Genomic DNA, 12,500 nt, shown 5'->3' on the forward strand with positions numbered 1-12,500 from the left:
GCCCCGGCTGACGCAGTTTTCGCGCCGCCCCGGCTGACGCGGTTTCGTGCCGCCCCGGCAGACGCGGTTTTCGCGCCGCCCCGGCTGACGCGGTTTCGTGCCGCCCCGGCAGACGCAGTTCGGACTTAGCACTTTTCGGCTGTGCCTGGCTGGCGGCCCACTCACTCGATCGCCATGTCTGTTTGCCACAGTTTTCCCGGTGGTGCCGCACCCGGGCTCGCCCCGGCTGACGCAGTTTTCGCGCCGCCCCGGCTGACGCGGTTTCGTGCCGCCCCGGCAGACGCGGTTTTCGCGCCGCCCCGGCTGACGCGGTTTCGTGCCGCCCCGGCAGACGCAGTTCGGACTTAGCACTTTTCGGCTGTGCCTGGCTGGCGGCCCACTCACTCAATCGCCATGTCTGTTTGCCACAGTTTTCCCGGTGGTGCCGCACCCGGGCTCGCCCCGGCTGACGCAGTTTTCGCGCCGCCCCGGCTGACGCGGTTTCGTGCCGCCCCGGCAGACGCGGTTTTCGCGCCGCCCCGGCTGACGCGGTTTCGTGCCGCCCCGGCAGACGCAGTTCGGACTTAGCACTTTTCGGCTGTGCCTGGCTGGCGGCCCACTCACTCGATCGCCATGTCTGTTTGCCACAGTTTTCCCGGTGGTGCCGCACCCGGGCTCGCCCCGGCAGACGCGTTTTTTTTTTTCTTTCGCCCCGGCTGACGCAGTTTTCGCGCCGCCCCGGCTGACGCGGTTTCGTGCCGCCCCGGCAGACGCGGTTTTTTGCGCCGCCCCGGCTGACGCGGTTTTTGCCGCCCCGGCTGACGCAGTTCGGACTTAGCACTTTTCGGCTGTGCCTGGCTGGCGGCCCACTCACTCGATCGCCATGTCTGTTTGCCACAGTTTTCCCGGTGGTGCCGCACCCGGGCTCGCCCCGGCTGACGCAGTTTTCGCGCCGCCCCGGCTGACGCGGTTTCGTGCCGCCCCGGCAGACGCGGTTTTCGCGCCGCCCCGGCTGACGCGGTTTCGTGCCGCCCCGGCAGACGCAGTTCGGACTTAGCACTTTTCGGCTGTGCCTGGCTGGCGGCCCACTCACTCGATCGCCATGTCTGTTTGCCACAGTTTTCCCGGTGGTGCCGCACCCGGGCTCGCCCCGGCTGACGCAGTTTTCGCGCCGCCCCGGCTGACGCGGTTTCGTGCCGCCCCGGCAGACGCGGTTTTCGCGCCGCCCCGGCTGACGCGGTTTCGTGCCGCCCCGGCAGACGCAGTTCGGACTTAGCACTTTTCGGCTGTGCCTGGCTGGCGGCCCACTCACTCGATCGCCATGTCTGTTTGCCACAGTTTTCCCGGTGGTGCCGCACCCGGGCTCGCCCCGGCAGACGCGTTTTTTTTTTTCTTTCGCCCCGGCTGACGCAGTTTTCGCGCCGCCCCGGCTGACGCGGTTTCGTGCCGCCCCGGCAGACGCGGTTTTTTTGCGCCGCCCCGGCTGACGCGGTTTTTGCCGCCCCGGCTGACGCAGTTCGGACTTGGCACTTTTTGGCTGAGCCTGGCTGGTGGCCCACTCACTCGATCGCCATGTCTGTTAGCCACAGTTTTCCCGGTGGTGCCGCACCCGGGCTCGCCCCGGCTGACGCAGTTTTCGCGCCGCCCCGGCAGACGCGGTTTTCGCGCCGCCCCGGCTGACGCGGTTTTTGCCGCCCCGGCTGACGCAGTTCGGACTTGGCACTTTTTGGGCTGAGCCTGGCTGGCGGCCCACTCACTCGATCGCCATGTCTGTTTGCCACAGTCTTCCCGGTGGTGCCGCACCCGGGCTCGCCCCGGCAGACGCGTTTTTTTTTTCTTTCGCCCCGGCAGACGTGGTTCCCCCCCCCCCCCTTTTCGCTCGCCCCGGCTGACGAGGTTTTCGCGCCGCCCCGGCTGACGCAGTTTTCGCGCCGCCCCGGCTGACGCGGTTTCGTGCCGCCCCGGCTGACGCGGTTTTCGCGCCGCCCCGGCTGACGCGGTTTTTGCGTCGCCCCGGCTGACACGGTTCGGACTTTGCACTTTTCGGCTGTGCCTGGCTGGCGGCCCACTCACTCGATCGCCATGTCTGTTTGCCACAGTTTTCCCGGTGGTGCCGCACCCGGGCTCGCCCCGGCTGACGCAGTTTTCGCGCCGCCCCGGCAGACGCGGTTTTCGCGCCGCCCCGGCTGACGCGGTTTCGTGCCGCCCCGGCAGACGCAGTTCGGACTTAGCACTTTTCGGCTGTGCCTGGCTGGCGGCCCACTCACTCGATCGCCATGTCTGTTTGCCACAGTTTTCCCGGTGGTGCCGCACCCGGGCTCGCCCCGGCTGACGCAGTTTTCGCGCCGCCCCGGCTGACGCGGTTTCGTGCCGCCCCGGCAGACGCGGTTTTCGCGCCGCCCCGGCTGACGCGGTTTCGTGCCGCCCCGGCAGACGCAGTTCGGACTTAGCACTTTTCGGCTGTGCCTGGCTGGCGGCCCACTCACTCGATCGCCATGTCTGTTTGCCACAGTTTTCCCGGTGGTGCCGCACCCGGGCTCGCCCCGGCAGACGCGTTTTTTTTTTTTCTTTCGCCCCGGCTGACGCAGTTTTCGCGCCGCCCCGGCTGACGCGGTTTCGTGCCGCCCCGGCAGACGCGGTTTTTTGCGCCGCCCCGGCTGACGCGGTTTTTGCCGCCCCGGCTGACGCAGTTCGGACTTAGCACTTTTCGGCTGTGCCTGGCTGGCGGCCCACTCACTCGATCGCCATGTCTGTTTGCCACAGTTTTCCCGGTGGTGCCGCACCCGGGCTCGCCCCGGCTGACGCAGTTTTCGCGCCGCCCCGGCTGACGCGGTTTCGTGCCGCCCCGGCAGACGCGGTTTTCGCGCCGCCCCGGCTGACGCGGTTTCGTGCCGCCCCGGCAGACGCAGTTCGGACTTAGCACTTTTCGGCTGTGCCTGGCTGGCGGCCCACTCACTCGATCGCCATGTCTGTTTGCCACAGTTTTCCCGGTGGTGCCGCACCCGGGCTCGCCCCGGCTGACGCAGTTTTCGCGCCGCCCCGGCTGACGCGGTTTCGTGCCGCCCCGGCAGACGCGGTTTTCGCGCCGCCCCGGCTGACGCGGTTTCGTGCCGCCCCGGCAGACGCAGTTCGGACTTAGCACTTTTCGGCTGTGCCTGGCTGGCGGCCCACTCACTCGATCGCCATGTCTGTTTGCCACAGTTTTCCCGGTGGTGCCGCACCCGGGCTCGCCCCGGCAGACGCGTTTTTTTTTTTCTTTCGCCCCGGCTGACGCAGTTTTCGCGCCGCCCCGGCTGACGCGGTTTCGTGCCGCCCCGGCAGACGCGGTTTTTTTGCGCCGCCCCGGCTGACGCGGTTTTTGCCGCCCCGGCTGACGCAGTTCGGACTTGGCACTTTTTGGCTGAGCCTGGCTGGTGGCCCACTCACTCGATCGCCATGTCTGTTAGCCACAGTTTTCCCGGTGGTGCCGCACCCGGGCTCGCCCCGGCTGACGCAGTTTTCGCGCCGCCCCGGCAGACGCGGTTTTCGCGCCGCCCCGGCTGACGCGGTTTTTGCCGCCCCGGCTGACGCAGTTCGGACTTGGCACTTTTTGGGCTGAGCCTGGCTGGCGGCCCACTCACTCGATCGCCATGTCTGTTTGCCACAGTCTTCCCGGTGGTGCCGCACCCGGGCTCGCCCCGGCAGACGCGTTTTTTTTTTCTTTCGCCCCGGCAGACGTGGTTCCCCCCCCCCCCCTTTTCGCTCGCCCCGGCTGACGAGGTTTTCGCGCCGCCCCGGCTGACGCAGTTTTCGCGCCGCCCCGGCTGACGCGGTTTCGTGCCGCCCCGGCTGACGCGGTTTTCGCGCCGCCCCGGCTGACGCGGTTTTTGCGTCGCCCCGGCTGACACGGTTCGGACTTTGCACTTTTCGGCTGTGCCTGGCTGGCGGCCCACTCACTCGATCGCCATGTCTGTTTGCCACAGTTTTCCCGGTGGTGCCGCACCCGGGCTTGCCCCGGCAGACGCGTTTTTTTTTTTTCTTTTCGCCCCGGCTGACGCAGTTTTCGCCCCGCCCCGGCTGACGCGGTTTCGTGCCGCCCCGGCAGACGCGGTTTTTTGCGCCGCCCCGGCTGACGCGGTTTTTGCCGCCCCGGCTGACGCAGTTCGGACTTTGCACTTTTTGGCTGAGCCTGGCTGGCGGCCCACTCACTCGATCGCCATGTCTGTTTGCCACAGTTTTCCCGGTGGTGCCGCACCCGGGCTCGCCCCGGCAGACGCGTTTTTTTTTTTCCTTCGCCCCGGCAGACGTGGTTCCCCCCCCCCCCCTCCGTCTTTCTTTTTGTTTTTTTTTTTCGCCGCGGCTGAAGTGGATTTTTCGGTGCCTCGACGCCCCGGTAGTCGCGGTTTTTCCGTTTCCGCACGGCCCCGGCTGACGCTGCTCGGTCACAGTCGCCTTTTGTGAGGATTGCAGACTTCTTGAGCGCGGGTGTTTTTTTTTTGTTGTTGTTGTTGTTTTATTACGCATTCGCTCCAGCAGACGCTGTTTAGACTTTTTGTTTCCTCTTTTATCCTGCGACGAGGTGACGAGGTTTATTCGGTGCCCCGCCGCCCCGGCTGAAGTGATTTTTCCTGTCCCGTGCCGCCCCGGCTGACGCGGTTGGGACTTCGCGTTTGTTCGGCCGCCACGGGTTTTGGCGCACTCGCTCGGTTGCTTGTTGTTGCCACTTGTTGCGAACCCAGGTTTCTTGAGCGAGCGCGGGCGTTTTTTCTTCCTTTCTTTCTTTGTTCTATGTGTTAGCGAATCGGCCTTTAATATCACACGAGGACTCACAACCAACAATTTTCAGTTTGAAGTGTAAAAAATCTGCAGGTGTTGACGTAACTGACTTGCCCCGTACCCTTGAGTACATCCATGAAGTTCTCGTAGTACTACTAAATCGCATTATTCCAAGTGGAGAAATTCCCATAAACTTGCAAACCTCTACACGAAAATCGGTGCGCGTGATAAAGTTGAAAATTATCGTCCGATATCAAATGTGCCTTCTATAACACAAATTCTAGGAAAAAAAAAAAAACACTTGTTCGCCGTTTTCTGCGCCGTGACTGGCAGCACTCCGGCGAAGCGAAACGGGGTCGATTCGAGCACGATATCGGCGTCTTTCGACGTGCTCGCCGGCGACCGTCGCACGAGTACGTCGCACGAGCGCGTCTGCCGGGGCGCCGTTTGCGAAGCCGACGCAAAAGTGGGAACCGCCGCTCGGATGATCGCCGCTTTCGGCAGAGTGAGTGTTGGCACTCCGGGGAAGCGAAACAGCGTGAATGCGCCCACGAAATCGGCGTATTTTGAAGTGCCCGCCGGCGACCGTCGCACGAGTACGGTAAACCGCGTCAGCCGGGGCGTAGTTCGGGACGCCGACGAAAAAGTGGGAAGCGCAACTCGGATCTTCGCCGTTTTTGCAGGAGTGAGTGGCGGCCCTCCTGCGAGACCAAGAAGCATCGATTCGTGCACGAATTCGGCGCCTTTCGACGTGATCGCCGGCGACCGTCGCTCGAGTAGGGCAAACCGCGTCTGCCGGGGCGGGCTTCGGGACGCCGATGCGAAAGTGGGAAACGCTGCTCGGATGTTCGCCGTTTTTGGCCGAGTGAGTGCTGGCACTCGGGCGAAGCCAAACGGGGCCGATTACGGCACGATATCGGCGTCTTTCGACGTGCCCGGCGGCGACCGTCGCACGAGTACGGTAAACCGCGTCAGCCCGGGCGGAGTTCGGGACGCCGATGCGAAAGTGGAGAACGCCGCTCGGATCTTCGCCGTTTTTGGAGGAGTGAGTGGCGGCACTCCGGAGAAGCCAAGGAGCGCCAATTAGCGCACGATATCGGCGTCTTTCGACGCGCTCGCCGGCGACCGTCGAACGAGTAGGGCAAACCGCGTCTGCCGGGGCGGGGTTTACGACGCCGACGCAAAAGTGGGAACCGCCGCTCGGATGTTGGCCGTTTTTGGCAGAGTGAGTGCTGGCACACCGGCGACGCGAAAGAGCGCGAAAGCGCCCACGAAAGTGGCGTATTTGGACGTGCTTGACGGCGACCGCTGCAGGAGTACGAAAAACCACGTCAGCCGGGGCGAGCGACCCACGGCGGTCTGGGTGCTTATCGCTGCTATTATAGGGGCACCCCGGCAGACGCAGAAAAAAAAAATTTTTTTTCGACCTTCTTTTTTGCTGGTCGAGCTCGGGTAACCCAGGTCGCAATGGGAGCCGCGCACGAAAGCGGCGTCGCGAGACGCGTTCGCGGTCGCTAGTCGCACGAGCTCGGCAACCGCGTCAGCCGGCGCGGAGTTCGGGATGCCGACGGCTAAGTGGGTACCGCTGCTCGGATGTTCGCCGTTTTTGGCCGAGTGAGTGCTGGCACTCCGGCGAAGCGAAACGGGGCCGATTCGGGCACGATATCGGCGTATTTCGACGTGCTCGCCGGCGACCGTCGCACGAGTACGGCAAAGCGCGTCTGCCGGGGCGAGGTTTGCGATGCCGACGAAAAAGTGGGAAGCGCCGCTCGGATCTTCGCCGTTTTTGCAGGAGTGAGTGGCGGCCCTCCTGCGAGACCAAGAAGCATCGACTCGCGCACGATATCGGTGTCTTTCGACGTGCCCGCCGGCCACCGCCGCACGAGTACGGCAAACCGCGTATGCCGGGGCGGGGTTGGCGACGCCGACGCAAAAGTGGGAACCGCCACTAGGATGTTCGCCGTTTTTGGCAGAGTGAGTGCTGGCACACCGGCGACGCGAAAGAGCGCGAAAGCGCCCACGAAAGTGGCGTATTTGGACGTGCTTGACGGCGACCGCTGCAGGAGTACGAAAAACCACGTCAGCCGGGGCGAGCGACCCACGGCGGTCTGGGTGCTTATCGCTGCTATTATAGGGGCACCCCGGCAGACGCAGAAAAAAAAAATTTTTTTTCGACCTTCTTTTTTGCTGGTCGAGCTCGGGTAACCCAGGTCGCAATGGGAGCCGCGCACGAAAGCGGCGTCGCGAGACGCGTTCGCGGTCGCTAGTCGCACGAGCTCGGCAACCGCGTCAGCCGGCGCGGAGTTCGGGATGCCGACGGCTAAGTGGGTACCGCTGCTCGGATGTTCGCCGTTTTTGGCCGAGTGAGTGCTGGCACTCCGGCGAAGCGAAACGGGGCCGATTCGGGCACGATATCGGCGTATTTCGACGTGCTCGCCGGCGACCGTCGCACGAGTACGGCAAAGCGCGTCTGCCGGGGCGAGGTTTGCGATGCCGACGAAAAAGTGGGAAGCGCCGCTCGGATCTTCGCCGTTTTTGCAGGAGTGAGTGGCGGCCCTCCTGCGAGACCAAGAAGCATCGACTCGCGCACGATATCGGTGTCTTTCGACGTGCCCGCCGGCCACCGCCGCACGAGTACGGCAAACCGCGTATGCCGGGGCGGGGTTGGCGACGCCGACGCAAAAGTGGGAACCGCCACTAGGATGTTCGCCGTTTTTGGCAGAGTGAGTGCTGGCACTCCGGCGAAGCGAAAGAGCGCGAATGCGCCCACGAAAGTGGCGTGTTTGGACGTGCTTGACGACGACCACCGCAGGAAAACGAAAAACCACGTCAGCCGGGGCGAGCGACCCATGGCGGTCTGGGTGCTTATCGCTGCTATTATAGGGGCACCCCGGCAGACGCAAAAAAAAAAAAAATTTTTTTTCGACATTCTTTCTTGCTCGTCGACCTCGGGTGACCCAGGTCGCAGTGGGAGCCGCGCACGAAAGCGGCGTCGCGAGACGGCTTCGCGGTCGCTAGTCGCACGAGCTCGGCAACCGCGTCTGCCGGGGCGGAGTTCGGGACGCCGACGGCTAAGTGGGAACCGCCGCTCGGATGTTCGCCGTTTGTGGCCGAGTGAGTGCTGGCACTCCGGCGAAGCCAAACGGGGCCGATTCCGGCACGATATCGGCGTCTTTCTACGTGCTCGCCGGCGACCGTCGCACGAGTACGGCAAAGTGCGTCTGCCGGGGCAGGGTTTGCGACGCGTACGCAATAGTGAGAACCGTCGCTCGGATGTTCGTCGTCTTTCGCCGAGCCAGTGCTGGCACTCCGGCGAAGCCGAACGGAGCCGATTCGGGCACGATATCGGCGTCTTTCCACGTGCTCGCCGGCGACCGTCGCACGAGTACGGTAAACCGCGTCAGCCGGGGCGGAGTTCGGGACGCCGATGCGAAAGTGGGAAGCGCCGCTCGGATCTTCGCCGTTTTTGGAGGAGTCAGTGGCGGCACTCCGGTGAAGCCAAGGTGCGCCAATTCGCGCACGATATCGGCGTCTTTCGACGTGCCCGCCGGCCACCGTCGCACGAGTACGGCAAACCTCGTCTGCCGGGGCGGGGTTTGCGACGCCGACGCAAAAGTGGGAACCGCCGCTCGGATGTTCGCCGTTTTTGGCAGAGTGAGTGCTGGCACTCCGGCGAAGCGAAAGAGCGTGAATGCGCCCACGAAAGTAGCGTATTTGGACGTGCTTGACGGCGACCGCCGCAGGAGTACGAAAAACCACGTCAGCCGGGGCGAGCGACCCACGGCGGTCTGGGTGCTTATCGCTGCTATTATAGGGGCACCCCGGCAGACGCAGAAAGAAAAAAAAAAAATGGGGACATGGCGTGCGTCACCGTGCGGCTTCGCAGCGTTGCCGAAGTCGCCGAGCCCTTCGACTGAGCCGAACGGCGGACAGGGAACGTTGGTCGGCCGTTCTAACCTGTCGGTGCCACGCCGAGACGTCGTTAAGGAAAACCGCGTCGTGGGCCTCTACGACGCCGTCGAGTCGTTGTACGTTTGGTGTCCAGCGTGTCGGCGGCGAGTAGCGGACACGTCGTTCACGACTTCGGTCTTTCGCAGTCGACGCGAACTTGCGGAGAGTCGTGGTGCCTCACGTTTTCGGCAGAAACCGCGGCGGAATTTTCCCGTGCGTGCGCGCACGACCTCGGTGCTGTGCCGTCAGCGTAGTGTTGCACAAACTCGTGGCCTACCCAAGGTGCGGTACGTTTGCGGCCGTATCCTCGGTGGGAATTTCGTGAGTAGGGTCGCAAATTCTACGACCTCGGCGGGTTTGAGAGCGACGTAGACTTGTGGCACGCTCAACGTGCCACACGTTTCGGGGCACACCCGCGGTGAAATTTTCTCGAGTACGCTCGTATTAGTGCCCAAGGAGGTCTGGGTACTTATCGCTGCTATTATGTGGGGGTTCTCGTGAGCGGCGTACGCGAAAGCGACCGGGTGTCTGATATGCGGCGGGCTTCGGCCTCGTCAAGCGTGTCCTCGGGTCTGCTCCAGGGGAATCCACGGCAGTCGTCTGCAGCCTCATCCGCTTGATGCGTTAGGGGCTGGTTGTCGGACGGTGCCGTTTTACCACGATATCGAGGTGTGTTCCGTGTCGTCCTCGGGCGATTCAGATGCGAAAGCGCCGAAGACGCGGGCGTGACCCGTCGTCTGGCGGCTTTGCAGTCTCGGCTCCGTTGCTAGTTCCGGCCGGTCCACCGACAGTGCAGCGGGCTTGGGCAACCCGCACGGCGCGACCGAGTCGATGCAACGAAAAAGAGCGAGCATGAACGTGCTTCTTGCCGCACGGCTCCCACTCGTCTTTCGGGAAGGTTGTGCCGTAGCGAGCTCGAACGCCGTCATCTCGGAGTGCAAAATAAGCGTGTTGGGGCGCCTGAAGGTGGCCTCCGCCGCACACAGACTGCGTCCGGCCCGCCGAAGGCGAGGACGGACGCGCAGTCGAACGATTACCTGGTTGATCCTGCCAGTAATCATATGCTTGTCTCAAAGATTAAGCCATGCATGTCTAAGTACATGCCGAAATAAGGCGAAACCGCGAATGGCTCATTAAATCAGTTATGGTTCCTTAGATCGTTTCTTCCTACTTGGATAACTGTGGCAATTCTAGAGCTAATACATGCAGTGAGCCTGGAGCCCTTTGGGTAACGGGTGCTTTTATTAGACCAAGATCGATCGGGTTTCGGCCCGTATTGTGTGGTGACTCTGGATAACTTTGTGCTGATCGCATGGCCACGAGCCGGCGACGTTTCTTTCAAGTGTCTGCCTTATCAACTTTCGATGGTAGGTTACTTGCTTACCATGGTTGTTACGGGTAACGGAGAATCAGGGTTCGATTCCGGAGAGGGAGCCTGAGAAACGGCTACCACATCCAAGGAAGGCAGCAGGCGCGCAAATTACCCACTCCCGGCACGGGGAGGTAGTGACGAAAAATAACAATACGGGACTCTTTTGAGGCCCCGTAATTGAAATGAGTACACTCTAAATCCTTTAACGAGGATCAATTGGAGGGCAAGTCTGGTGCCAGCAGCCGCGGTAATTCCAGCTCCAATAGCGTATACTAAAGCTGCTGCGGTTAAAAAGCTCGTAGTTGGATCTCAGTTCCAGACGAGTAGTGCATCTACCCGATGCGACGGCTCGGACTGAACATCATGCCGGTTCTTTCTTGGTGCACTTCATTGTGTGCCTCGAGATGGCCGGTGCTTTTACTTTGAAAAAATTAGAGTGCTCAACGCAGGCGAGTCGCCTGAATAAACTTGCATGGAATAATAGAACAAGACCTCGTTTCTGTTCTGTTGGTTTTTGGAATACGAGGTAATGATTAAGAGGGACGGACGGGGGCATTCGTATTGCGGCGCTAGAGGTGAAATTCTTGGACCGAACTACTGCGAAAGCATTTGCCAAGAATGTTTTCATTGATCAAGAACGAAAGTCAGAGGTTCGAAGGCGATCAGATACCGCCCTAGTTCTGACCATAAACGATGCCAACCAGCGATCCGCCTGAGTTACTCAAATGACTCGGCGGGCAGCTTCCGGGAAACCAAAGTATTTGGGTTCCGGGGGAAGTATGGTTGCAAAGCTGAAACTTAAAGGAATTGACGGAAGGGCACCACCAGGAGTGGAGCCTGCGGCTTAATTTGACTCAACACGGGAAAACTTACCCGGCCCGGACACTGGGAGGATTGACAGATTGAGAGCTCTTTCTTGATTCGGTGGATGGTGGTGCATGGCCGTTCTTAGTTGGTGGAGCGATTTGTCTGGTTAATTCCGATAACGAACGAGACTCTAGCCTATTAAATAGGTGCGGGGTTCCCAGCACCTTACAACCTTCTTAGAGGGACAAGCGGCTCCTAGCCGCACGAAACAGAGCAATAACAGGTCTGTGATGCCCTTAGATGTCCGGGGCCGCACGCGCGCTACACTGAAGGAAGCAGCGTGTCTTTATCCCTGTCTGAAAAGACTGGGTAACCCGTGGAACTTCTTTCGTGATTGGGATAGGGGCTTGCAATTGTTCCCCTTGAACGAGGAATTCCCAGTAAGCGCGAGTCATAAGCTCGCGTTGATTACGTCCCTGCCCTTTGTACACACCGCCCGTCGCTACTACCGATTGAATGATTTAGTGAGGTCTTCGGACCGATGTCCGGCGCGGCCTTTCGGTTGCGCCGGTCTGTTGGAAAGATGACCAAACTTGATCATTTAGAGGAAGTAAAAGTCGTAACAAGGTTTCCGTAGGTGAACCTGCGGAAGGATCATTAACGGATTGTGAAGGGTGAGCGCCTCAGCTGCGTCTGCGCCCGACACTTTCTGCCGCTGACCCCGTTTGGACGCGGGGTCGGCTTTTCCCCACGGGGCTGCCTGAATGTGGAGCGGCACCCCGTGACAAATTGTTGCGCCCAGCGGACGCCAACACCGCGACCTTGGACGGTCGGCCAGGTGGCGGACGCGGGTACAAACGGCGCAACGCACTCATAGGTCGGCTTTCGACCCGCCACTGCACCGTGGCTCGAAGCGCTCGAAATGCGCGACCCGACCGCTGCGGGACCGCCTAGTACTGTAAACAGGAGCGGCGGAGCGCGAACGGCGAGTCGTGGTTACGTCGGTAGAAGGCGAGGCTGCGCGTTCCCGAAACGCCAGCCGAGTGCCCTCCCGACCGTTCGAGCGTGCAAGAACGAGACCCGACAATCGCGCGGCGACTGCCAAGTACGAGAGGAACGGCACAAGCGTCGGCGGTCGGTCAAGGAACTGGCGATGTGACGGGTCCGCTGTGCACCAGTGCATACCGTCCCGCCGTCCGCGGCAAGCGCCTCCGCGTCCTCGGGTGACGGAGGCTGCCGGTCGGTTCTTGCAGGCGAGGGATCTCGCTGGCACCGGTTCGCGTTGACGCGCGGCCGGTCATGGCACGGCGATGCGACGGCCGAGGTGCGCAGTACTCGATGGAGGAACCGCACGCTCCGATGACCGTCCCGCCCTCCGCGGCGTATGCGTACCGACCGTAATGGTTGCAGCAGCGCCGGCCGGCTTTTGAATTCGCCACACGAAACACGGTGCGAGATCGCGGTTAGGGGAGCGTCGACGTTGCCAGGCGTTTTGCTTGCTGCCGAGGGAAAGGCGGCACGGCCACGTCGCGCTCGTCGCGATTAGCGGGTCTGCGCGCTTTGGGAAGGTGCCGCAACGACTTGCCGAAAGAGGAAGCACGGAAGAACGAGGGACTTGGACGTCCCGACAATTGAA

General features: G+C 62.1%; 1 non-coding gene across 1 annotated transcript; it reads left to right on the forward strand.

Annotated features, from left to right (window-relative positions):
* The first annotated feature begins 9,719 nt into the window (after positions 1–9,719).
* On the forward strand, positions 9,720–11,524 carry LOC142793108 (small subunit ribosomal RNA). Its single transcript, XR_012891449.1, has one exon. It is a non-coding gene; the product is annotated as a small subunit ribosomal RNA (ribosomal RNA).
* Positions 11,525–12,500: the final 976 nt, after the last annotated feature.

The sequence above is a fragment of the Rhipicephalus microplus genome, unplaced genomic scaffold (genome assembly GCF_043290135.1).
Source record: "Rhipicephalus microplus isolate Deutch F79 unplaced genomic scaffold, USDA_Rmic scaffold_280, whole genome shotgun sequence".
NCBI lineage: Eukaryota > Metazoa > Arthropoda > Arachnida > Ixodida > Ixodidae > Rhipicephalus > Rhipicephalus microplus.